Here is a 26346-nt window from a genome sequence, read left to right as displayed (position 1 = left end):
ACACGTGGCCACCACGGCACATGGCTGGGTTCAGTGTCTGGCTGCCCTGCTGAAAGGCTGGGGCCTCTGGCCCAGAGCTTGTGGCCCCTCATCTTCTCCACTGTGGTGCCTCTGGCCAGGCTCTACCCTAACCGGGGAACGACTCTACCCCACCTCTGTGAGCCCAGTGCTATCTGTCCAGACCCAGGGCTAAGGGCCCCCCTCCTAGGGCCCTTCCCCGAGACTCCACGGGAAACAGCACAGCTGCCCTCAAAGCTGGGGGACAGGAGGAGTTGCTGTGTACCCACAGGTGCCCATCCCTCTGGAAGCTCTCAGGGGAGGCAGCCAGCAGGGATTCACCGTCCCCTCCCCACCAGCACCTAGCAGGAGGGCAGCTCCCTGGGGGCCACATGTCCAGCAGCCACGTGTTTCAAGGGTCTTGGAGGCAGGCCCAGGCTCCCTGGGGTTGGGCGGAGGCAGAGGAGGTATCTGGGTTGGACTACATGTTGATTTTGGTCCGAGACACATAGTTGCCGACGGTGCCTTGCCCCTGCATGGGGACGCCCCACGAGGTGGGTCCCGTGTGGCTGTAGCTGGGCCCCGTGATGCTCATGGAGGTCGTGGGCAGCCTGCTCTGCGCCGTCTGCTGCATGGACACGTGGCTCAGATCTGGCCCTGCATGAGGGAGGAGGGCAGCAGGCTTGCGCTGATGGCGCTGTTCAGGCTGCCCTGGGAGTGCAGGGATCTGACGCCCAGGTTCATGTTCTGCGTGAGTGGAGCAGGGAGCAGGGACTGCATGTGGAGAACATACTTCTTACCAAGGCATATGGAGAACTTGCCATTTCTTGTTTCTAATATCTAATTAACACGGTGTCATAAATATTGGAGACCAGTGCGATGTTCTGCAGGATGCCCAGTTTGTCCAAGTCCCTTTGGACTACATTATATGACAGAAAGCAGGACAATTAACATTGCCCTGGCAAATGAATATCACGTCCATACCACGTGGATAAAAACTGCTTCTGATCTTTCTTCCTGGTGGATATAGAAAAGAACACATTTACAGATGGATAGCGATTAGGATAGTGCAAAAGTAAAAGTAATGGCAAAAACCGCAATTACTTTTGCACCAACCTAATACATACATGTACCAAGGCTGTAGTAATATGTTCTAGTAAACATACAAGATCTTACAAACCAGCTGCAATGGGGCCAATATTTGGCTAGGTTCTTGGTAGTCCACTTTCGTACACTGTGATCTAACCAGTGTTTCTGAGGTCAGACTGGCTAATTAAATAGGGTTATGACAAAGAGCACCATCTCTGCATTCTTGAAGTCTTTGAGGATGGTGCTAATGTCTGCCATTCTAGGGGCCTGCAATACTCTTCTTGGTGGGAGAGGGTCTGTTTCAAGGACTACTATTAGAGTTCCTACTAAAATAGCTCTAGTTCCACAGCTCAAGGAACCAATGTGAGGATCCTGCCGAGTGCTAGGTATTTCCATTCTCCATGAAGGAACCAGAGAAATAGCCACTGGTGGAGTCCACGGACTCAGTGAACCTGTTTTACATGGACCTGGGCCAGACCTTCAGTTATCACCTGACTGTCAATCGGTCTTTCCTCATAATAATGCAGACTCTTTTAGTCAATTCGTTCTGAGTCTGAGAAATGGCTCAGGTCTGGAAACTGGACAAGAGATCATGACTTTCCATTGGGGTGCCTGACCTCAGCCTTCTGCTAACCTACTATTAATTGCAGGTTATCTTCTATTTATATGCCTTTAGCGCTATTTTTTCTGCTGCACTATTCTCCTACCCATCTTTCTTGTTCCTAGGAACACTATATTCGATTAGTCCTCTCCATAGGTCCCCAGAGGTCAGTCCCCCTGGCTGACATCCTGACCTGGCTGCCCATTACAGTAATTAAGTGGTTTTAATGGTTAAGTGCTTCTGATGGCTAAGTGGTGTCACCTGGCCTCTGCTATTCTGGAACGCTCTAATCTCCTTTGCTATCAGGAAGTCTAGCTCTGTAACAGCAATGCTTATCATCAGCCTCAGCTGCAGAGGGCAGCTTCGCAATGATGCCGGTATCCCTTTCACCAGTGAGTTTCTTCCTCCATTAGTTTCCCTGGAACCTCCCAAGGAAAGTAATCACTGGTAGACTTCCTGGTGTTAGACGGTAGATCTGTTTCAGCATGCCCACTTCCCTGAGCCTTTTGACCTCTTCCTCCACAGCCTGCCATGGCAGTTCTGGCCTCTCCACTTCATTTAACGTAGGCCGCTTTTCCCCCAAGCTTCCAAGAGTCATCCAGCAGCATAATAGAACCATCCCTGAGGCAATTTCCAGGGAGTTATTATTATTATCATTATTATTTACCCTCATGTTCTCTGTGATGGTAACTTTCCAGGAATTAAATCCTGTCTTGTGGGCCCCATATCCCATACAAATTCTCCCTTCCCCCTGCTTGATATCCTATGCCCCTTGGTTCAGCACCTCGTAGTCCCCTCCCAGACATTCTCGCTGTTTTGCTGGTATACATTATCCATGTCCAGTAACACTTTGGCTTGTAGCCCCTTTCCACTCAGCACAGCAAGCATTACCTCAACTGAGTCATGATGAAGCGTGACCCCAGTTTTGGTCTGGTGTCCAAAAGTGAAAGGTGGAAGGAGGGAAAACATTGTCGTATAAGGGTCCGTTTCATTTGAAACTTCTGCATAGCAAGGAAAGGAGGGCATTATCTTTTAGCAATAGGAGCGGATCACTTCTGCAGGCACATTGGTTTGGTGGAATCTGGGGGTCAAATGCTGCATCTATCTACCCAGCAATGAGATATAGCCTTATTCCACGGTTCAGAGTCCCACCCTACCCTTGCAGGGCTCTGCCTTTAATGAAGGAGATCTGCTTTGACTGAACATTAAGCCTTCACTGTAGTTCTTTGTTGCAGAAAAAGGTTGGGCTGTCCTGCAGCTGCAGGTGACGAGAGTCTCTTGCAATGCTGTCTAGCAGGCCTTCTGTCTCTCACACTACACTTTTCATTCATGGTTAGCTGACCTGAGCCTGTTATTTCCTCTCTTAAGCATATAATCGGTGACCAGCAGCAGCCATCCAATTCTACGGTCCCTTCAATTACTATTTTCCAATATCTCCACAATGCCAGGGACATAGCACCAGCCACTGCATTCCCTTTCACCCGCATCATATTCCAGCCCACCACAGGTGAAAGACAGCCTGGGCAGGTAGGCTGGGAACTGATGATACTCCACCAAGGTCCTAATGATCCATTGTCTAGTAGGTGATCCAACTCCAGAAGTCCATCCTGCTTCCTGGAACTCCTCTGGCACCAACTATCTTGGTTGGGACTATCTGGAAATAGGGCCTGAGTCAGTGATTTATGATGAAGTACTCTTCAGGAGAGACCTTTCAGCAGGGAGGGAGGAAGAACAAGGAAGGGGAAAGAGCTGAACAAGAATTTGCCAAAGACTAGCCTGAGCTTAGGCCTTTTATTTGGAAAAACCTACCCTATCTCCCTTTGCCTGGCTAACTCTTTTAGGAGTCATTGCTCTTATAGCTCCTTTCGGACAAGATTCACTGACCTCATCGGCCTTGGCTAGGTCTTCTGTCTATGTGATCTTACAGTAACCTGCAGTAACCTGTGTCTTTCACTTATCAGATGGTATTATAATTTCCTTTCTACTTTCTACTTGTTTAAGGAAAGGAATTTTCCAAAATACATACGGTACTCCCCTCTCTAAGGATCTCAGTATGCCTTAGGGTGAGGGGAGGGATAGGAAAGGATACATATATACCCACACATACATACACACATATACACTTTTTACTTCCCAGGTGATTATATTATATTTGCAGCCCTACCCTAAACCCTTTACTATTTACTAGCCTGGTGGTTTTCAATGTTGGCTACATATTAGGATCCTCTAAGGAGTTGTTAAAACTACTGATGCATGGGCCTGATTCCCAAAACATGCAGAATTGATTGGTCAGGTATAGGGCCTGGGCATCAGTGATTTTTAAATTTTTATTTATTTTTTGAGATGGGGTTTTGCTCTTGTTGCCCAGGCTGGGGTGCAATGGTGTGATCTTGGCTCACTGCAACCTCCACCTCCCAGGTTCAAGGGATTCTCCTGCCTCAGCCTCCCAAGTAGCTGGGATTGCAGGCGCCAGCCACCATACCCGGTTAATTTTTGTATTTTTAGTAGAGATGGGGTTTCACCATGTTGCCCAGGCTGGTCTCGAACTCTTGACCTCAGGTGATCCACCCATCCCGGCCTCTTAAAGTGCTGGGATTACAGGCATAAGCCACTGCGCCCGGCCATCAGTGATTTTTTTTTTTTTTTAAAGCTCCCAGATTATTCTAATATGCAGTTGAGATTGAGAACCACTGGACAAGACTATGATGTCCATGGTGGTAGATTTTTCATCTTCCTCCTCTAGATATTTCCAGGGCCTGCCTCAGTATTTGTAGTAGGCAGATAATAAATATGGAATAAATGAATAAGTGATTGTAAAAGGTAGGGAGATAAGTGCATTTTTCCCTCATGATGTCATAAGCTGACATTTAATATTGAGTCATATTTATAAATACAATTGACCTGAGCTAATTTTTCACTTCAGTGATCACAAACATCCCCGGGAGTATGACCCACAGAGAACACTCCTGTGGTCTCAAATAGCTTCAGGTAAGATCCCAGACACTTCTCAACTTTCCTGGCTTTCAGCTTTCAAAAGTAATTATCTCTGCCTTGTGTACATTAAATGGATGTCAAAAGTTACCAAACTAGGAGCCGGGTAGGGTGTCTCACGCCTGTAATCCCAGCACTTTGGGAGGCCGAGGTGGGTGCATCACCTGAGGCTAGGAGTTCAAGACCAGCCTGGCCAACATGGTGAAATCCTGTCGCTACTAAAAATACAAGAAAATAGCCATAGCCAGGCGTGGTGGTGGGTGCCTGTAATCCCAGCTACTTGGGAAGCTGAGGCAGGAGACTTGCTTGAACTCGGTAGGCAGAGGTTGCAGTGAGCTGAGATTGCGCCACTGAACTCCAGCCTGGGCAACAAAAACGAAACTCCATCTCAAAAAAAAAAAAAAAAAAGTTACCAAACCAGGACCAGGAGCAGTGGTTCACAGCTATAATCCCAGTACTTTGGGAGGCCGAGGCAAGAGGATTACTTCAGCCCAGAAGTTCAAGACCAGCCTGGGCAACACAGTGAGACCACATCTCTATTTATTTAAAAAAAAAAAAAGTTACCAAACTAGTTTTAGCTTCTCTGTTGGTGCACAAGCCCTGCAGAGCTGGCCGTGCTACCTCCCGAGGCAGTGTGGGGCCACAATGCAGAACTTCTGTGGTGTCCCCACCTGTATTCGGAAGAGCACATGGTCCAACTTGGTCTTCTTTAGGTTCCCACAGGATCCATCCAGATGTGCAAAGTAGGTGGAGAAATGTCGGAGAGCAGACCTACAAGATAAAACATCTAATTAATTAAATACACATTCTCAATTAGGTGCCAACCACTTCTGAGTCCTCTACCATCTGTAGAGCTAGTCTTAATAGAAAATCTTTGAGATAATGCAATCCCAGCAATATATGATTTTTTTTTTGAGACAGAGTGTTGCTCTGTCACTCAGGCTGGAATGCAGTGGCACGATCTTGGCTTACTGCAACCTCCACCTCCCGGGTTCAAGCGATTCTCCTGCCTCAGCCTCCTGAGTAGCTTGGATTACAGGAGCATGCCACCACGCCCAGCTAATTTTTGTCTTTTTGGTAGAGACAGGGTCAGCCTGGTCTCGAACTCCTGACCTCATGGTCCGCCTGCCTCAGCCTCCCAAAGTGCTGGGATTACAGGCATGAGCCACTGTGCCTGGCCCAATATTTGATCTTACCAGTCATTTGAACAATCCACATAGTAGACACAGAAAATGAATAAAAGAATTGAGGAAAGATGAAATTAGAACACTGAAACAGAAAAAAGTTGATGAAAGTTCTGAACAGGAATGAAAACAAAGAAACCAACAACAAGTGTTCAGAACCCCAGTGTGGAAGAAGCCAGCCAAGGGAAGGATGTGGACATTTTGCCTCTAACCCCTAAAAAGAAAGAAAATAAAGAGCACCTAAAATCTCTATTTGAAATTTTGATTTTGATGGGAAAACAAAATATATCTCTGGATAGACGTGAGGTTGATGAAATGCCAGAAGGTCTCTTTACTCCCGATAACATCAAAGCACTGCTGGAGTACAGATAAATTCTGGTGAAGAGGATTTTTGTTTTTTTGTTTGTTTGTTTGAGACAGAGTCTTGCTCTGTTGCCCAGGCTGGAGTGCAGTGGCACAATCTCGGCTCACTGCAAGCTCTGCCTCCCGGGTTTGTGCCATTCTCCTGCCTCAGCCTCCCGAGCAGCTGGGACTACAGGCGCCCGCCACCACGCCCGGCTAATTTTGTTTTTGTATTTTTAGTAGAGACAGGGTTTCACCATGTTAGCCAGGATGGTCTCGATCTCCTGACCTCATGATCTGCCTGCCTCGGCCTCCCAAAGTTCTGGGATTACAGGCGTGAGCCACCACGCCCGGCCAAGGTGAAGAGGTCTTGAGAAAGTATTTTGAGACGACAGCCATGAGCACTTTTTATTTTTTCTAAAATACAACAGAATCAGATGCTAGAGTCTGTGAGATTCTAGAGGCTGCTAGAGATCTGTGAGAGCTGCATTTGGGAAGAAACCCTCAGGGACTCGAGAGACTCACACTTCTTTTCCGTTATCACTGACATAGCTGGGGAAGAGCACCTACAGCGTTGGTGAGGTTTGTTGATGAATCTCATGACCTGGGAGTGGAATCTGTGGGCTGGCTTCCCACCTTATGAGGCAGATGCAGAAATTTTGGCTGTGAAATTTCACACTGAAAGTTAGAAGTGGGAACTAAATATGGAATATTGTCATGGCCAGATTTACATTATGTCCGGTGGATTTTCTTCTAAAATGGAAGTTGTTTGCTTCCAGAATTTTGAAGAAAACCCCTCAAGCTATCTACATACTCTACTCTTCCTGTGCCTTAAGTATGTGGTTGGCAAAATCAGTGCCTGTTATGGGAGCAATTGAGGAACAAATGCTATAACTTTTCCTATAACAATTGTTATAGGAACAGTTGAGGAAGTTTGTTCTTTTTTCCATTGTTGGCTGCAACTGCTTTTAGAACTTGGCAATGTAATTTCTGTTCTTTTTCAGAACAGTGAAGAAAAGGGTAAAGGACTGAAGGAAATTTGCCATTCTCAGTGGACAGGCAGGCATGATGCTTTTGAACTGTAGTGGACCTCCTATAAGCACTTGTTTTAGATGGTATAAATAGAGACCTAAACACTAGATGGAATAAATGTATAGCTGGCCAAGCATTTGTACTCTGTAGTATAGTAGCAGATTTTGATTTCGCTGTTGTCATTGTTGTTCTTTAAAATGTCCTATCTGTTACAAGAGCCTCTGGGGAAAATTTCTGGGGGCAAACCTCTGATTTCTTCTTTGCAGCCAATAGCTTGACTGCTGTACTGCATGCACTCAATGAAGTGATGGAAAATATTGAAGTTCATCATGAGTTTTGGTTTGAGGAAGCCACAAATTTGGCAACCAAACTTGATATTCAAATGAAACTCCCTGGGAAATTCCACAGAGCTCAGCAAGGCAACTTGGAATCTCAACTAACCTCAGAGTTACTGTAAAGAAACCCTAAGTGCTCCAACAGTGCAACACGTTCTTCAGGAGCTGAAAGATATATTCTCAGAACAGCCCCTCAGAACTCTTAAATGCATATCTCTGGTACCATCAGTTATGGGATAACTGAAACTCAATATGTCAGAGGAACACCATGTACAGAAGTGACTTACTGGGTCCCGACATGCTCTCAGCTGAGCTTCATTGTTGCAGAGTCAAATGGAAACACAGAGCAAAAGATATAAAGCTTCCATCACCATTTGTGAAGCCCTCAATCTGCCTGACATCAGGCAGATGTGTAGGCATTGATGTGTATTCATCGATGAAGGTCTCATGTATTCTTCCTGTGATAAAGGTTGAGAATGAGTACTATAAAAATGGACAAAAGCATTTCAAAGTATATTTGACGAACACGTTGACTGACTAAAGATCGAGTAACTTGGCTTTGCATAACATAAATTTTGATATAAAACATGATCTGGATTTAATGGTAAACACATATATCAACTCCATAAAACTAAGTCAGAGCTTCCTACAGGTAATTCAGAAACTAGTGAAAATACCCAAAAGACTTTAAAAATAGGGCTTCTCTTATAGGTGATATTTGAAAGAAAAGCTGTAAGGTGTATGTAGGCCACTTAATCACGGAGTATCTTTGTCTATAGGCCTCCCATTGAATACTTTAGCCATTGATAATCTGCCAATTTGAATGGGCCCTGTTTGAACTCTCCTGTTTGGGGACCTATCTGTTCTTCCAGAAATTGACACTGAATTTGCCAGGTTTCACTCTACATGAGCTCTGCTAGTAGCATTCTTGAATTGTTTTAATTGTCATTTTAGACATGACATTTATTATCACCATGGATCCAATTGTCGAGTATTGAGCTATCAATTCTTCCAAGAAATGAATGTTGAAGAGGTGTAGGAGGAAGGAATAAATTTTATAAAATGTTACAATGAAGCTCATGATTGATCTGTGACTAGTAAGAGTTTTAAGTATATAGCTAAAAATCCATAATGGACAGTAAAGGGAACTACCAGACAGAGAAACGTGTGAGTTTGCCAAACAAGAATTTCAGTGTAGATTTTGTTTTTACCAAATGAACTTAAAGGAACAAGTTACAGTGAAAGTTTGAATGGAAGAGCCCACCATTGTTGTTCCACATTTGGTTGCGGCTGTCTGCATTCCTTTGTTGAGGCCACCTCTTCATAAACTTTTTATCAGGTGCATGTTCAACACTTCTGTTTCATGGTCTATACGGAATCAGAGGCCATGGATACTGACAACGGACGTCTCTGTTTTCTTCTGTCTTTTTCAGTGAGTATATCTATAGCCTTGTCTTGATTTTTTTTTTTTTTTTTTTTTTTTTTTTTTGAGAGATAGGGCCTTGCTCTATTACCCAGGCTGGAGCGCAGTGGCGTGATCGAGGCTTACTGCAGCCTTGACCTTGTGGGCTTAAGTGACCTTCCCTCCACAGCCTTCCAAGTAGCTGAGATAACAGGCATATGCTGCCATGCCTGGATAACTTTTTTTTTTTTTGTAGAGACGAGGTCTCACTATGTTGCCCAGGATGATCTCAAACTCCTGGGAATAAGCGATCCTTCTGCCTCAGCCTCCCAAAGTGCTGGGAGTATAGTCATGAGCCACAGTGCCCAGCCCTCATCTTGATTTATAAGCAAAACCCCAAAAATATACAAAAAATAAGTATTTGGTGGTTAGCCTAGAAATAATGCAGAAAATATTGCTATTATTTTCGGTGAAGAAAATCAATCTCGTGTTTTATTGTTTATGTCACTGTAAATAAAATACACATTTTCTCTTTAAAAAAGTTACCAAATTGTACTTAGACTTATAAAACACAGCCCTGGCAAAAGAGTTTAAGATAAAAGCATATCCATTTTACTAAAAGGAGATATTAGAACAGGGATGTACAATTTTGTATGAAGGTCAATGTTAGCGAAAACAGAATAAACATTTATAAGGACCCATCATGTTCCAGACAGCATACCAGCTATTGCATAACAGCCAGTGAGGCACAGTATACAAAAGGAACTCAGCAAGTATCATGGGATAGTCATCTATCTAATGGAATAGGCATGGAGCAGAGGGCAGGTGGGAATAGGAATACCTCCTGTGCAAGTAGTGCACATGTGCCTTGTTAAACCATCTTTTAAAATATGAAAGATAGGCCGGGCGCAGTGGCTCATACCTGTAATCCCAGCACTTTGGGGGGCCGAGGCGGGAGGATCACTTGAGGTCAGGAGTTTGAGACCACCCTGGCAAACATGGTGAAACCCTGTCTCTACTAAGAATACAAAAATTAGCCAGGTATGGTGGCGCGTGCCTGTAGTCCCAGCTACTTGGGAGGCTGAGGCAGGAGAATCGCTTGAACTTGAGAGGTGGAAGTTGCAGTGAGCCAAGACTGTGCCACTGCACTCCAGCCTGGGTGACACAGCGAGTCTCCATCTCAAAAAAAAAAAAAAAGCCAGGTGCGGTGGCTCATGCCTGTAATCCCAGCGCTTTGGAAGGCCAAGGTGAGTGGATCACGTGATGTCAGGAGTTTGAGACCACCCTGGCCAACGTGGTGAAACCCTGTCTCTACTAAAAATACAAAAACTGGCCAGGTATGGTGGTGTGTGCCTGTAGTCCCAGCTATTCGGGAGGCTGAGGCAGGAGAATTGCTTGAACCCGGGAGGTGGAGGTTACAGTGAGCTGAGATCGTGCCACTACACTCCAGCCTTGGTGACAGAGCAAGACCCTATCTTAAAAAAAATTAAATATGAAACATAACATATCTGGAAGAGACACAACTGAACTGGCTGGGAATGGGGAGAATAAGATGCAAAAACATAAAGCTGGAGGCACAAGTTTGGCATGTGTGAGAATAAAGAGAAAAAGAACAAAAAACGAGGCATGAAGCATAGTTCAGAAAGCTCAGTTTGTAACTGGCATTCATCTGTGTCATTTTTTATTAATGCTTATTGTTTATTTCAAGGAAGTCACAGACTTCAAAGGCATTAGGCTAGACTGGCCAAAACTCTTCCAGGGAAGAATTATTATCATTGTCATTAGATACAATTTGCTGAATGTCTACTATATGCCAGGCCCTGCACTGAACCCTTTAAATACAATCTCCCTTACCTGTACAACAATCCTACAATATTGGCAATATTCCTAGTTAACAAATATGAAAACTAAAGCCAAATGAGGTTATATAACTTGCACAGGATCCCACAGATTATAAAAGGAAAAGCTGCTGCGTTACTAAATTTCTGAGAGGGAGACAAATGATTTGAATAATAAAGATATTTTGATCTACTTTTTCCCTATCCCTTTGGGTCACTATATATATGAGTAGATCAGACTACTGTAAAATTCAAACATAAAATTTAAGAAGATGTATGAGTTTATAATGTTATTAAATTAATGGTATTATATAAACATTCTCAATTTATAAATAGTACAGTTTGTAAATTAATTCCAAAATGCATTGTTTGTAATTTAGAATGCATATTCTAGAGACAAAGCATGCATGATAGTTTCCAGGCTAGCCTAAATATACACATTTAATATGTACTAGATCTAAGTTTTGTTTTGTTTTGTTCTGTTCTGAGACAGAGTCTTGCTCTGTCACTCAGGCTGGAGTGCAGTGGCACGATCTTGGCTCACTGCAACTTCCACCTCCCAGGCTCAAGTGATTCTCCTGCCTCAGCCTCCCGAGTAGCTGGGATTACAGGCACGTGCCACCACACCTGGCTAATTTTTGTATTTTTAGTAGAGACAGGGTTTCACCATGTTGGCCAGGCTGGTCTCGAACTCCTGACCTCAAGTGATCGGCCTGCCTTGGCCTCCCAAAGTTCTGGGATTATAGGCATGAGCCACCACGCCCAGCTTAGATCTAAATTATTAATTGTCCAAATATAGGTTTTACTTCCTGGGATCAGGGGTACATACTATTAAGAAAGTATTAAGGGAGGGGTGAGGAAGAAGGAGGAAAGTAGAAGAAGATTTTCTGGCGGTAAACTAGAAACGAAGTTTCTAAACTACAAACTGTTGTGTTTCAAAAGTTTGTAAATTGTTTATTGAAACTCAAAAGTTATTTTGTCAAAAAGAAGTACACATGGTGGTTTAGTTTCTTTTTTTTTTTGTATGTGAATATTCATATTAACTTTATTTGTAGTAGCTCCAAATTGGAAACAACACAAGTCCATCAACAAGTGAATGGACAGTGTCAGATCCATACAAAATACTACTACTAAGCAATTTACAGGAATGTACTGATATCTGCAATAACATAGATACATCTCCAAATAATTATGCTGAGTAAAAGTAAAATGAAAAGTACATATTATATGATTCCATTTATATAAAATCATTAAAAAACTATAAACTAATCTATGGTGACCAGTGCTTGTCTGGAGTTGGTGGGTGGTTGGTGTTTGGGGAGGAAAGGATTACAAAGGAGCATAAGAAATCTTTTGGGAGGGATGAATATGTAGATTATATCTTGTTATAATTTCACAAATAAATATATTTGTCAAACACCAAACTGTACACTTTGAATATGTATAGTTTATTATGTCAAATGTACCTTAAAGCTGTTTAAAAAGTTTAGTAAAGATCTATGAAAAGCTATTTTGTTTTACCAGAGGAATTAATCAAACATGTCTCTCAATTTACCTCTTTGAAATTTCATTTATTTTACACTTTTAGATGTTAATAAGTCACTATATAAGCTCCCATTTTGAAAAAGAAAAATATATTTCACTTAAAACCGTGGCCAAAATTTCCATGTAAAAACCATTGCAAAACAAATCCAGAATATTGTTCTGTTTCTCATAGAGGGCTCATTCTCCTTTCTACAGTCAAGTATGTTGATTCTCATTTACTTATGCAATTAAGCCAGATATAAAAATTTAAGTGCAAGTATAAAAACAGGTTTATAGTTTCTTTTTTTTTTTGAGACGGGGTCTTGCTCTGTCCCCCAGGCTGGAGTGCAGTGGCTCGATCTCAGCTCACTGCAAGCTCCGCCTTCCGGGTTCACGCCATTCTCCTGCCTCAGCCTCCCGAGTAGCTGGGACTACAGGCGCCCGCCAACACGCCTGGCTAATTTTTTGTATTTTTAGTAGAGACGGGGTTTCACCGTGTTAGCCAGGATGGTCTCGATCTCCTGACCTCGCGGTGGCTCAAGCCTGTAATCCCAGCACTTTGGGAGGCCGAGGCGGGTGGTTTAGTTTCTAATCAGCCTGTAAAGCTTATTAAAATGGTCATTTGATTGACATTTACTAATTTTTTATTTGATTTGAGCTTCTACTGTTCTTGTTTTTCCTTTTCCTTTTTTCAGCTGTTCTTTTATTATCTGTGTGACTTTCAGCAAATTACTTAACATCTATAAGCCTCAGTTTCCCCATGTGTAAAATGACGATAACTGTAGTACCTATTGAATTCTGAGAATTAAATTAGTTAATGCCTTGCACCTAGAAAATATTCAATAAATAATAACCACTATTACTATTACTCTTATTATATTACTATCACCTGTCTTAGGTTGGCTACCTGCTCCCACTCCCCCTATAAGCAGAACCTTCAACAATAATTTATGTAAAAATGATTTATTTAGGAAGTGTTCCCCAGGAAAACCAGCAAGGGAGTGGGGAATGGAACTGAGAAGGAAATGAGCCTAAATGAGGTATAATCTAAACTGACTCAAACTCAGAGGCGACACAGGAGACAGTGCAGGTCACCCCAGTGGTGTCCCAACCAGGGGCCAGGAGAGCTGGGGTATTCATAGTCATTAAGTTAAGGTGGGAGTGGCTTAATTCCCAAACACTTCAGCTTTGTCTGTAAAAAGCAGAGTCTGGGTTGGGCGCAGTGGCTCACCCTGAAATCCCAGCACTTTGGGAGGCCGAGGTGGGTGGATCACTTGAGATCAAGAGTTTGAAACCAGCCTGGCAAACATGGTGAAACCCCATCTCTACTAAAAATACAAAAATTAGCCGGGTGTGGTGGTGCACGCATGTAGTCCCAGCTACTCAGGAGGCTGAGTCATGAGAATAGATTGAACCCAGGAAGCAGAGTTTGCAGTGAACCGAGATGACACAACTGCACTTCACCCTGGGCCACCGAGCGAGACGACACAACTGCACTTCACCCTGGGCCACCGAGCGAGACTCTGTCTCAAAAGAAAAGTAGAGTCTGTTCCGGTTGCCTCAGGGCAGCCTCGTTAAGAAATAAGGAAATTTGGTCAGGTGTGGTGGCTCACGCCTGTAATCCCAGCACTTTGGGAGGCTGAGGCAGGCAGATCACGAGGTCAAGAGATCAAGACCATCCTGGCCAACTTGGTGAAATCCTGTCTCTACTAAAAACACAAAAATTAGCTGGGCTTGGTGGCACATGCCTGTAATCCTAGGAGGCCGAGGCAGGAGAATTGCTTGAACCCGGGAGGCGGAGGTTGCAATGAGCAGAGATTGCACCACTGCACTCCAGCCTGGAGACAGAACGAGACTAGGTCTCAAAAAAAAAAAAGAGAGAGAGAGAAAAATAAGGAAATTTAAGAGGCTAGGTCACAGCACTGAATGGGCATCTGCTATATCATCATCACTGTCATCGTCGTCACCTCCCATAAAACACACAAGTGGCACATAGTGTGAAAGGCATTGCGTTAGGTTCTAGGGATTTTTTAAAAGTTGCAAAATATAGTCTCTTTCCTTCTACACCTTCAAATCCTTTTGAAGAGTCAGGAAGAACAAACGAAAGTAAAATAAGTATATGCTAAGAGACAAATAAATGTAAACAAGGTATATGCTATGGGAACGAATTGGCATCGGGTGGTAAAGAAAGATCCCATAGTACTCTTTGAGTTGGATCTATGAGTTTGGGTCACTATATGACATTTTGAGTTGAGATCTGTGACCTATCCTTTTGGTCACTTTGAGCTGGATCTCAAAGAATGGGTAGGGGTTAGACAAGCAAAGAAGAAAAGAGTAATATTAATGGGGAAAGCAGTGAATGCTGTAGGGAGAATTAATAAACTTCTAATGTAGTGCTTCTCAGCTCTGAATTCATGTTAAAATCACCAAGAGCCTTTACAAATCCCAGTGCCCACCTGTAACCAGTTCAATTACATCAGGGTTGCTGTTTTCAGATCTTATATTTAAGTCTCTAATCCATTTCAAGTTAATTTTTGTATGTGGTATAAAACACAAGTCCAACTTCACTCTTTTGCCTGTGGATATCCAGTTTTCCCAACCCCATTTATCAAAGAGATTTTTCTTTCTTCATTATGTATTCTTGGCACCCTTGTCAAAGATTAGTTGACCATATATGTATAAGCTTATTTCTGGGATTCCTATTTTGTTTCATTGACTTATGTGTATGGTTTTATGCCAATACCATACTGTTTTGATTACCATAGCCTTGCAATATAGTTTGAAATCAGGGACTTTGATGCCTTTAGCTTTATTTTTCTTTGTTAAGATTGCTTTGGCTATCTGGCATCTTTTGTGGTTCCATATAAATTTTAGGATAAGAAATATTTCTGTGAAAAATGCCATTGGAATTTTGATACTGATTCCATTGAATCTGTGGATTGCTTTGGGTAGTAGGGACCCTTGACTGATATTAATTCTTCGGATCCATGGACGTGGATATCTTTCCATTTATTTGTGTCTTCAGTTTCTTCCATCAGTGTTTTAGTTTTTAGTGTATAGATCTTTCATCTCCTTTCTTAAATTTATTCTTAAGTATTTTATTCTTTTTGATGTTATTGTAATTTGGGATTGTTTTACTTGATGCCTTTTTCGGATAGTTCATCGTTAGTGTATAGAAACACAACCCATTTTTGTATGTTGGTTTTGGCGATGGAATGAGACTCCATCTCAAAAAAAAGATGAACAAGTTCTGAGGATCTAAGGTACACCATGGGTGGTGATGGATGCATTAATTAATTTGACCATGATAATCATTATACAATATATACATATATGAAATAATCATGTTACATACCTTCAATATATATAATCTTGTCAATTAAATATATTAAAATTTTAAGAATGGAGGAAAAGGGATTGCTGGGGGTATTCCCTAGTTAATTCCCAGGGACAACCAAGGTTGAGAACCACTGTTTCATTGGATAGGAAGCAGCCTATGAGAAACTGTTCAGCAGCTATATTGGAAATACAGAAGAACTCAGATTGTGGAAACCTTAGCTATGTGGAGCTAACTAATTTAATTCTAACATTTCTACTGAAATTATAAAACTCCTAGAAGAAAATATAGGAGAAAAAACTCCTTGACATTGGTTTTGTCAGTAATTTTTTGGCTATGCCCCAAAAGCACAGTTAACAAAGGCAAAAAATAGACAGATGAGATTTTATCAAACCAAAAAGCTTTTGCCCAGCAAAGGAAACAATCAACAAAATGAAAAAGCAACTTATAGAATGGAAGAAAATATTTGCAGACCATATGTCTGATAAGGGCTTAATATCCAAAATATATGAGGAATTCACACAATGCAAAAGAACAAAAACAATCAGATTAAAAGACGAGCACAGGACCTGAATAGACATTTTCCTAAAGAAGACATACAAATGGCCAACAGGTATGTGAAAAAATGCTCAGCGTCACTAATCCTCAGGGAAAGGCAAACTCACACTAAGAGATACTGCATCACACCTGTTAGGATAGCTATTATCAAAAAGATAAGAGATGACAAGGGTTGTCAAGGGTGTAGAGAAAAAGGAATCCTTGAACACTGTTGGTGGGAATGTAAATTGGTACAGCTATTATGGAAAACAGTATGGCAGTTCCTCAAAAAATTAAAAATAGAACTGCCATATGATCCATCTATCCCATTTCTGGGCATATACCCAAAGGAAATGAAATTGGTATCTCAGAGAGATATCTGTATTCCATGTTTATTGCATGATTATTCACAATAGCCAAGATAATGAAGATAACCTAAATGTCCATCAATGGATGAATGGATAAAGAAAAAGTAATGTGTATATGTAAAAGTGGTGTGTACACACACACACACACACACACACACACACACAGAGGAATATTATTCAGCTGTGAAAAAGAAGGGAAGGCTGGGCATGGTAGCTCATGCCTGTAATCCCAGCACTTTGGGAGGCTGAGGCAGGCGGATCACCTGAGGTCAGGAGTTTGAGACCAGCCTGTCCAACATGGTGAAACTCTGTCTCTACCAAAAATACAAAAATTAGCTCGGTGTGGTGGTGGGCACCTGTAATCCCAGCTACTCGAGAGGCTGAGGCAGGAGAACCACTTGAATCCCGGAGGCGGAAGTTGCAGTGAGCCGAGATCACACCACTGCACTCCAGCTTGGGTGACAAGAGCGAAACTCCCTCTCAAAAAAAAAAAAAAAAAAGAAAGAAAAAGAAGGAAATTCTGCCATTTGCAACAACATGGACGGAACTAGAGGCTATTATGTTAAGGGAAATAAGCCAAGAATCAAAAGACAAGTACTGTATGATCTCATATTTATGTATAATCTAAAATAGTCCAATTCATAGAATGGTGGCTGTCAGGGGTTGGGGGTGTGAGGGAAATGGGGAGATCTTGGTCAAAGGATACAAACTTTCAGTTATAAGATGAACAAGTTCTGGCTGGGCACTGTGGCTCGTGCCTGTAATCCCAGCATTTTGGGAGACTGAGGCAGGCGGATCACATGAGGTCAGGAGTTTGAGACCAGCCTGACCAGAGATGGTGAGACCCTGTCTCTGCTCAAAATACAAAAATTAGCCAGGCGTGGTGGTGCGCACCTGTAATACCAGCTACTCCAGAGGCTGAGGCAGGAGAATCGCTTGAACCCAGGAGGCGGAGGTTGCAGTGAGCAGAGATCACGTCACTTCCCTCCAGCCTGGGCGACAGAGCAAGACTCCATCTCAAAAAAAAAAAAAAGATGAACAAGTTCTGAGGATCTAAGGTACACCATGGGTGGTGATGGATGCATCAATTAATTTGACCATGATAATCATTATACAACGTATACATATGTGAAATAATCATGTTACATGCCTTGAATATATATAATCTTTGTCAATTAAATATATTAAAATTTTGCTGGGCACGGTGGCTCACGCCTGTAATCCCAGAACTTTGGGGGGCTGAGGCGGGTGGATCACGAGCTCAGGAGATCGAGACCATTCTGGCTAACACGGTGAAACCTTGTCTCTACTAAAAATCACAAAAAATTAGCCGGGTGTGGTGGCAGGCCCCTGTAGTCCCCAGCTACTCGGGAGGCTGAGGCAGGAGAATGGCGTGAACCAGGGAGGTGGAGCTTGCAGTGAGCCAAGATCACGCCACTGCACTCCAGCCTGGGCGACAGAGGGATACTCCGTCTCCAAATAAATAAATAAATAAATAAATAAATAAATTAAATAAAATAAAATAAAAATAAAATTTTAAGAATGGGGGGAAAGGGATTGCTAGGGGGATTCCCTAAGTAATTTCAATGGACAACCAAGGTTGAGAACCACTGTTTCATTGGGTAGGAAGCAGCCTATGAGAAACTGTTCCTCAGCTATACTGGAAATATAGAAGAGCTCAGATTGTGGGAAACTTAGCTACATGGAACTAACTAATTTAATTCTAGTATTTCTATTGTAAGCTGCCTTAAAGTATTTTCATAAGCCAGGCTAAAGTAAATACGGGACCTGAAATATTAGATGAAGGAGTTTAAATTAAGCTGTAGGCAATGGAAAATCACGTATGGTCTTTAAAGATTTTTAAGCAGAGGAATGATGTAAATAAAACATTAAGAAATTTAAACAGGATGTAGCCTTTCGGGGCGAGAAGGATGATAGCTGATGGAACCTGACCTTGGGTGGTGGAGGCGGGGCAGGGAAAAGGCTGCTAAGGGAGAAAGAGTCCCAGAGGTTCTGGGCATGGGGTTGCGTGGAAACAAATAGCCCTGGGTATCAAATATCAGGTGGTTGCAGAGGTGACCTAGCCATGTTTATGTGTGATAGAAAAAGCTATGTGGCTTACAGGAGAGATACATGTTTGCGCCGGAACCAGCCAGAAAAGACTTGGCTTTCCTGGCAATTGGGCCTGAGTAACACAGTCCAGCTAAATGGAGAGTGAAACATACTGAAACAAGAAGCCAGAGTAATATATTAAGCCTTGAAAAACTTAACACAAAACTAAACTGTGTTCCTATAGATTAGTTGCTACACTCTTGTGTAGCAAAATATATTTTGAACTGAAAAATATAAAGTGATATGCTTATTTTTAAAAAGGTGTCCACTAGGGAAAAAAAGGACAAAATTACAGTACTAAATATCATTTTAAAGAGGTAACTTCTCCTTAATACTTACGGAATGTGAGGATGGAATTCACCAACAACAAATCTGAGAGATTTCAGTCAGGGATGCCCTTAACAGTCAAAGTAATAGGAATCTACTAGTCAAGAAAAGGAGAAATCATTTTAAACCTATCACTCACATTATTACTTCAGCTGTCTTAGTATGTATTTGATGAAAGTGTATTGCTACCAATCTTAAGGAAGCAAGGAATGAGGTTATGTTTTTTTTTTAATTATCTTGCAAAAAGGTAAAAATTTTCAAGCTAGTATTACAAGGTAAAAGGGGAAATCCTGTCCCCATTTCATTCCCTACTCAGCTTCAATGTCATGGTGGTCTGTCATTTTAACTACTCTCCTGCCAATGATCCTAACCTCCCTCGCCCAATTATCTTTTCATCATACCCAGCTGGCAAGGTCCCAACCCTGGATGAATCCAACATCTGTCTTTGCCCAGCCTCCACCTGAGCTGTTGAGTACTAGTGATGAAAATCACACAACAAGGCAAAAGGATATTGATATAAATGCATGGCTGCACCTGCAAATGGGCCGCATACATTGGCTAGAAGTCCTCTGATGATATCCTGCCAGCTATCTCTCCCATTCTGCTCAAGCACTATTTTAAACCTGCAGTCTTTTCAGATATGCAATCATTGCTCTCTCTCTTTCCACTCCTTCCCCTGCTTCACAGCAGGTGAGTTTTTCTTCTACTTTACAGGGAAAACCAAAGCCATTTGAAAAGGAACTGCTTCAACATTTACCAGATCTACAGATTTATATGCATCCATGTTTGGGAGAGAGAGAAAAACATGGCCACAATATTTTGCACTTCTTACTATCAAGAAGTGGAGTCTATTTGCCCATTCCTTGAATCTGGGCTGGTCTTGTGACTTGCTTTAACCAAGATGTGGTGGAAGTGACATGTGAGTTCCAGAGCACAGACCTCAAGAAACCTTATGGCTTTTATCTTTACCATTTTAAAGCATGTCAGTACCAGATAAGAAAGTTTGAGCTTGACTACTGAATGAGGAAAAACCATGTGCAGAGAGAGGCCCAGCCGACAGCCAGAACCAAGGCCACAGATGTGCATATGAGGTCATCTTAGACCCTCCAGCCCCAGTCTAGCAACTACTTACAGCCATGTGAGTAACGTCAGATGAGACCAGCAGAAACACTTGGCTGAGTCCAGCCAACGTACTGAATCATGAGAAATAATAAATTGTTGTTGTTTTATGTCACTGTCTTTGGGAGTTGTTTGTAGGGCAGAAATAGGTATGTGATAAGGATTATTATCCTTTTCTTCTTCCTGCTTGTTAACATGGAAGAGATATGTCTCTTCCTGATCAAGAGCAATGCTTTCACCTACGCCCTGGGACCATTCCCTCTCTCTATTTTAGAGATATAGAACTATTGTTCTCAGTATCTTCTTCCAAGTGGTTCCATTTAATCAGCAGTGAAATACCTCCAGTCTCTCCTGACTAATGTTTCCTTCTACTTCATGTTCACCTCCTGTGACAATCCCCTCTTTGATAAGGGACTGTATAAAGTAGGTCCTATCTTTCATCTCCATTTTACAGCTAATATCGTCATTCTGAAGAATAAGTGCTAACTTAGAACATGTACCGTGTATTGATACCAGGTACAATTCTAAATACTTTACATATATTGCTATTAACTCTCTTAACCCTTCCAACAACCTTATGAGGTAGTTACTATTATTCCACTTTTACAGATAAAGAAGGAAACTGAGACACAAATAAAGCAGCTTGCCTTGTTAGTTAGGGGCAGGTTTGAGTGCAGAGGCCAGATTCCAGAGGCAGTTCTTGCAACCATTCTGCTGTTAATGTATCTACATGTCTGGTTCCATTTCATTACTTCAGATTCACTCTTCAGTCCAATGCAGATTGGCTTCGACTCCTGCTTCACTGCCACAACTACTGTTGTTAGTGTCCAAAATCATTTATGTATCAATGAATCATACATTCTCAGTGGGATAATATCGCTAAGGGGCAAAATCTGATTCTGAAGGGCTCAAAAAAAAAAAAAAGATACTAAAACGGTGTGTGGTCCTCCAATGTGCTACAGTGCACAAACAGATAAACTATATCTGTAAAATTAACATTTCATGGGGGTAGACAGAAAAAAAAATCTGAACATGCTCCTTAGCGGGGAAACCATTTTAAAACAGGTTGAGAAACTATGATACGTTTAACACTAAGATCTTTATCTTACTTGACTTCTTGGCAGCATTCAGTTCTATTGCCCATCCCTCCTTTTCAAAACATGTTCTTCCCTTGGCTTTTGTGATTTCATATTCCCTGATTTTCAAATAACCTTCTGGCCTCCTCTCCTATACTCAGCCCTTGAATGTTGGAGGTCCTCAGGGACTTGTTCTTTCTCACTGTAACGTATTTACTTTGTAGGCAATCTAACCAACTGTTACAGTTGGTGATTTCCAAATTCTTATCTCCAGCCCTGCTTTTTCCTTTGAGCTTCAGACTCCCACATCCACCTGCCCACCAGATATGTTCACTTAGATTTCTGAGGCATCTCATGTTTGACATGTCCAAAATGGAACTTACTTTTTTCACCTAAACTTTTTACTCTCAGTCTTCCGCATCTCAGTAAGTGGCACCATCCTCAGGAGTCATCTTAATTACTTCTTTTTCTTTACTTCCCATCCAACTGATCAGCAAGTTCCATAAATCTCTGTCTCCATCTCTATCTATCTATCTATCTATCTATCTATCTATCTATCTATCTATCTATTATCGATATATTTATCATCTATCTATCTCCCTCCCTCCCTATCCATTCATCCATCCATCCATTTACCCATCATTCATCCATCCATCCATCCACCCATCTGTCTATCCATCCATTCATTCATCCATCCATCATCTATTCACCCATCTATATATCCATTATCCATCTGTTCATTCATCTATTCATCCATCTATCTATCCATTCACTCGCCTAACTATTCATCTATTTATCTATCTATCTATCTATCTATCTATCTATCTATCTATCTATCTAATCTATCTACCTATCTGTCCATCCATCCATCCATTCCTCTATCTATCTTTCTATCCATCAATTCACTCATCTGCCTATCCATCCATTTATCTATCTATCTATCTATCTATCTATCTATCTATCTATCTATCTATCTATCTATCTATCTATTTCACCATCCATCCATCCATCCATCTTGCCTCCTACAATTAATTCTTCACATAGCACCAGGATATTCTTTTTAAAGCATAAATCATATCTGGTCACTCCTCTCCTTATAACCTTCTGAAAGGTTGCCCTAAAAATAAAACCCAAATGCCTTACTATGGTCAAAAAGGCCATATATAATGTGGTCCCTGTCTACCTCTCTGTCTTCACCTCACACAATTTCCCCTTTTACTCATTATATTCTTGTCATTTTTCTGTTCCTTCATTCCCAGATTTGCCTTTTGCACTTGCTGTCTGTTTAATCTGCCTGGACTACTCTGCTCCCTCATCCACAGCAGATTTTGTTTCTCAACATTCAGGTCTCTGCTTAAGCATTGTCTCCTTAGAGAAATCTTGACCATCTACCAATCTAAAGGAATTTCCTCCTGGTCTCACTTTCTATCACATTGTCCTGTCTTATTTCCTTTATAATACTTAGGGCATTCTTCCTCCTGTGAGCTCCCTACCCCCATCTCCCTCATGCCCCCTAATAAAGGAGCTCTCATATTCTTGCATGGTCCTGTCCCTGTGGCTACACTTAGTTGGCCTAGGATGGGCCTGACTCAGCCATACCAGGGCCCTTCTTGGGATTTTTAGAACCAGAATTGAGAAACATTCAATTCTTCACTAATGATAGCCATTGTCTGATGTAAAATTCAGCAACTATTGGTGGTCATGTTTCCCATTGTGTGGAGGAAATGAGTCCACAAAGGCAAATGACACCCACATGGTGAAGGGGAGAAGAGTAAGATATTTTTGAAAGTATTTTTTATATTCTGGTTATTTCTAAGGTCTAAATTATATTCTGGATGCTCGCAGAGTTAGTAAGGAAACTTTTTGCATCTATAGTTTCTTTGAAAATTTTTAAAAAATCAGGCCAGAAAGACAGAGTGAAAAAAATGAAATATTAAAAAAAGGCTCTTGGATTGATTAACCTAACTTGTTCTTCCTTGTGTCGAACACTGTGCTCACATGTAGATGGTTAATATGTGCGGGATGAACGTGCCACCTGTAGAATGAGAGGTTACATGATTTCCACTGAAAGCATGCCTTAATACTGAGTGAGAAAGTGGAATTCAAAGTTGTAGAGACTGCAGTGGTTAACTATGAGAAGAGCCACTTGGGCTTTTACATTAATATATCATGAAGCACTCAGTCCTTTTGCAGCTATAAAAAGCCCTTTTTGGAGGCAAGACTGAGGCAAGATACTAAATGTTTTAAAATGACTGTCCTCCACCTTTATTATTATTAATGTCCACTTCAGCATTTATTGAAATCAATCCAATTAAACACATTGTAATGAAATATAATTAGGCAAACAATATGTGCTTGGCACTATAGGGGATATAGAGATGATTAAGGCAGAAACTCAGTCATTAAATTTATTAAGGGGCAGATTTTTTTAATCACATAAAATAAATGATTAAAATACAAGGCAGCTATAATGAGTTACAAATAAAGTGCAGTGGTGCCAGGGCTAGGGTAGAGGTTCATGATAAAGAAAGGTCATATCTAGTTGCAAGAATTGGGAAAGGCTTCATGACCAAATTAGGCACTTGGGGGATGGGTAGGACTGTGAAGATCAGAGATGGTATGAGGAAGCATCTTAGCCCTTAAGAACCTTAAGAACACACCAAAGGAGACACTTAAAACTGAATATTAGATGCTACTGTTCCTAGCATTAGCCATGCTCTCCTGTAAGGGGCACTTAGTGGCTATCTCTTTCTCAGCTCCCCATCCTGATACCATTTTACAGGGTCAGCTTACCTCCTACCACCATATTCCTCCAACGTAGAGTCTAGGCCTCTAACTCTCACCCTGGCTTCAAAGAGAAAAGCAGATCTTGCTCTTCTCTAGTCCAAGGTTAGCTTCTTTTCCTGCCCCAGGAAAAGACTGACAGTCAGGATTGACATTCAGGATACTCAGTTGACAGTGAGGACACTCAATTCCTTCAGGGAGAGTTCACCTTCACCCAGAGTGAAGCCAGCCAAAACAGTGTACAAAAGTACATTTTTAAAAGTCTGAGGCCAGGTATGTGGCTTATGCCTGTAATCCTAGCACTTTGGGAGGTTGAGACGGGAGGATCACTTGAACCCAGGAGTTAAAGACCAGCCTGGGCAACATAGTGAGACTCCGTCTCTCAAAAAAAAAAAAAAAAAAAATTAGCTGGGTGTAGTGGCACACGCCTATAGTCCCAGCTACTCAGGAGGCTGGGGAGGAGAATTGCTTGAGCCCAGGAGTTCAAGGTTGCAGTAAGCCGTGATCACATCACTGCACTCCAGCCTGGGTGACACAGCCAGACCCTGTCTCAAAATAAAAACACAAAAAGACAAACAAAAAACGTCTGAGACCTTCAGAGTTCCAGAATAGCATGTATAATTGGTACAGGAGGTGGGGAAGGAGGACCCCATACAGCGTAGGGCCAAGCGGAGTCCCATGCCTCTTCACAACTTTTCCTCCAGTGTGGTAGTTTGATTTCTCAAGATCCATGAGTAAATACGTGCAGAAAAGACACATCCCTCAAAAAAGACCAAAATACACTGTCTAAGGAAGAATCTTTTAAATCCATATTTAGAAAATGATGTAATTCTTTAAGGATGCAAATGAGCAGTTCTGCTAGAGAGTTACCCAATTTTCATCACTGAATGGAAACAACTAATATGCCATTAATGAAAGCTTACATTTGTTTTGTGCTTTGCACTTTGCAAAGAAAAATTCTAGGCTCACACTAATAAATGATAATGCAGGATTCAAACCCGGTATACTAAAATACTAAATACTTATATAGTATGCTAGGTAAAAACAATTTAATTTTACACAGTGGTGAAGTCACTAACTTTCTCCAAGGAAAATTATATAAGAGAAAGCCCTTTGGAGGCTTTTTCACAAGATGATATCATCATCATCATCATTTGTATATGGATCTTTTTGAGATAAACATGTTTATTCATTCATTAATTTAACAAGTGTTTACTGTGCATCATTGTCAAGGCATGACACTAGGTTTTACGGAAGATGCAAATATGACTTCCTATAACAACTTAGGATCTAGCAATAGAGAGGAAATAAAAGATGAAACAGAATTTGATAAATACCACAGGAAAGGTGGAAAAAAAGTGTTAAAAAGTTCACTTTAAAAATCCCAAGTTCATATTCCCTTTGGGAAGTGGGGAGCTTTAGTGGAAATGGTAGCAATTGGAAACCAAAAATTAAAAATAGACAAGAGGGATAAGATAAAAATGATAGATTAGTATCAAGATACCAGGACTCCTGAAGCAGGACATACTGCTACATTAAAATTATTAACAAACTGGTTCCCATGGATTTAGATCCTTTATGTAATCATAGCTAGAAACTGGTGTCCTTAGAGGTAGTATCGCAGAAGACTGTACTGTACTCAATACTTCCTGTAAATGGGAAAGGTTTGGATGATCATCTGTCACAAGAGTAACAATGTTTAGGAGTAGCTTGGACACTGGTCATTGATTCACTTTTATTGGTGCTTGTAATGTCAGTATGTTGACATCATTGTGCAGCCCTTATCAGACTGTGAACACCAAGAGTACCCCAACTGCTGGCCCGCGAGCTGTTTACAAATATTATATCGGCTTTTATCGATGATAGTGGCCTTTAAAATCTGGAGTTCAGAGTGGCACAAAATGTGTTTCTAATGCAGACTACCCTCCTTCCCACGTGCACCTCTTTGATCAAGTTTATGGCTGAAATCAGACTCTAGTTAGATCGCTGTAAAAATAAAAATAAAAATAAATTTTCCCCAAGTGATTGAAACGAATTTCTCCCTAGACTACGAGTCCCATCATGCAACGCTCCCATATTCCCACCGTGTGGGGCGGAGTCGTAGAAGGGGCGGCAGCGGCGGCGGCCTGTGCATTCTGGGTATTGTAGTCTGGGGCCCGGCCACCGCTGGGGCTGGTTTCACGTGGTGCATTTGGCGGCAGCTTTGGGCAGTGGCTCCCCTGCTCCCTCCACACGGTCCTCAGGGTGCCAGCGCCAGCAGGAGCGGCCAGCCACCGCGGGAGCGGGCTAGAGGGTGGCCCGGAGGCAGCCCGAGGCTTCGCGACGTTTTTGCGACAGCCGCGGCCGTGTTC

At 41.9% G+C, this 26346-nt stretch overlaps 1 pseudogene; it reads left to right on the top strand.

The window, feature by feature from the left end:
• Nucleotides 1-5323: 5323 nt before the first annotated feature.
• On the top strand, nucleotides 5324-7432 carry LOC100587322 (annotated as a pseudogene).
• The last annotated feature ends 18914 nt before the right edge of the window (nucleotides 7433-26346 follow it).

The sequence above is a fragment of the Nomascus leucogenys genome, chromosome 5 (genome assembly GCF_006542625.1).
Source record: "Nomascus leucogenys isolate Asia chromosome 5, Asia_NLE_v1, whole genome shotgun sequence".
NCBI lineage: Eukaryota > Metazoa > Chordata > Mammalia > Primates > Hylobatidae > Nomascus > Nomascus leucogenys.
The sequence above is the reverse complement of the archived record's forward strand: the minus strand, read 5'-3'. Positions and strand labels throughout refer to the sequence as shown.